Source organism: Poecilia reticulata, linkage group LG17 (assembly GCF_000633615.1).
Source record: "Poecilia reticulata strain Guanapo linkage group LG17, Guppy_female_1.0+MT, whole genome shotgun sequence".
Lineage (NCBI taxonomy): Eukaryota > Metazoa > Chordata > Actinopteri > Cyprinodontiformes > Poeciliidae > Poecilia > Poecilia reticulata.
Window position 1 is genome coordinate 24,729,366 of NC_024347.1, and position 1,775 is coordinate 24,731,140.

The window sequence follows — 1,775 nt, forward strand, 5'->3', positions numbered from 1 at the left end:
CCTCTGTGGGATCCAGTTGCTTTAAAGCGCCAGAGTTTAGCAGATCAACACTGTGCTGTGCATAGACAGTCAATAATCACCAGTAAGAGCCTCTAGCTGGACGTACTCAAATATTAATTAATTACTGAGCGTATGGTGGTTTCCCAATTTGACGTAGATGCGCAAAAAYKTATGACTTTATACATCACCTCARCAAAACCAACACATTTACACATCTGAGTAGTTCTGCATCCTTTCTCTTAATAAAACTCGCTCTGTCTTATGTACCCATCCGTTTTTGTTGCTCCACAGGCTTTGAGATGTGCATTTACAGCYGGAGGGCGTATTTACTGAGGCTAATAAAACATAAACGAAACGGGGCGAAGCAGAAGAGAGGTTAGCTGYCAGAGCATTTTGGAATGTCACAAAGGTTTCCACCGTTAAAAACGAGGTTTTTAGATCCTGACTCTGACGGAGGGATTGTGCCTGACATGCTGTTATTGTCTTTACTTTCTTCATTTTGGCTTTTCATATCGGTTCATCTCAGACAAAAATAGTGCCCTTCAGCTATTCAATCCCCTGGTAGAGACGTGCAAAAAGGCCTAAAATAAACGTACCTTTTATTGCAAAGGGACAATCTCACGCAGAGAAAATAGAAAACTCTAACTTTATTTGGTATAGAGAAAAATAATATACAAAGGGTTAATAATAAAAAATATAAAATGACTGTGGTCAATACAATGATCAACATAAATTTCTAAAAACTATGCACCTGAAACCTTTTTTAAAATGTTATCAGAGTTTGTAGGAATGATTAGTATGCATGTCAAATATCAGAAATTTTGTTTCTCAGTTTTTTTCCTTTTTAAATTAGTTTGACCTACATCTGGTTGTGAGAGAGCCTGTGTACTATCTCTGATGGTAACTAGAGCTGAGGATGGCTAGTGGAACTAAACTCCACTTTCCAAAAATAAAAAATTATATATGATTTACAAACCATAGAAACATGAGAATAAAGATCTGCAGAAGACAAAATAACATTTCTATTTTAGCAGATCTTTAAAAGCCAGTAGATAGATGCAGGATAAAAGCCACTCGCCTAAATCTGCTCAGATCGACAGTCAGAGCAAGAATCACAAACTTTGAACAAATGTGACAGTCAAGGCTAAGGATAAGAATCCAGGTGATAAAGTAAACACCTATAAGGCTCGATGTCAGAGAACCTTTTCTTACCATTTCGGTGGAAACACAAACATCTACATTGTTTGTCTTCAAGCAGGATTATGTTCACAAAACTCAAATAATCTCAAACGGATTTCTGCAAGATTAGAATTCACTGTCCAGTTTCCTTAATAGTCCCTAAATCCCAAACCAAGACAGCTCCTGTGRGATGCGATGGATTTTCATTATTCATGCGCAGCTGAAAAACCATGGATGTGTTAGATTGGTCACATTCATTTTTAAGAAATCAGATTTCTTAAAAATCTGATTTTTAAGAAATGTAAACTCATTTACATTTCTTCAGTTAAATCTATAACAAGTTATAAAGATTACAGTGGTATCTTAGYAACAACAATTTAATTCCCAAAGAGCAACGTGGTTAGATTAGCTCAAAAGATGACGAGTTTCTTTGGTCTTGTGTAAAGTTTCTGTTTTTTCTGTTCACACTTCTTCTCTGTTGAGCTTTTTAACTCTTTCATTCAGTATTTATTAACTTTCCTATTGTTGAGTCAAGATCAGAGTGAAAGAAAGTGGGTGACATGACAGAAAGTCTGGAGATCTGCTAATCAATACTT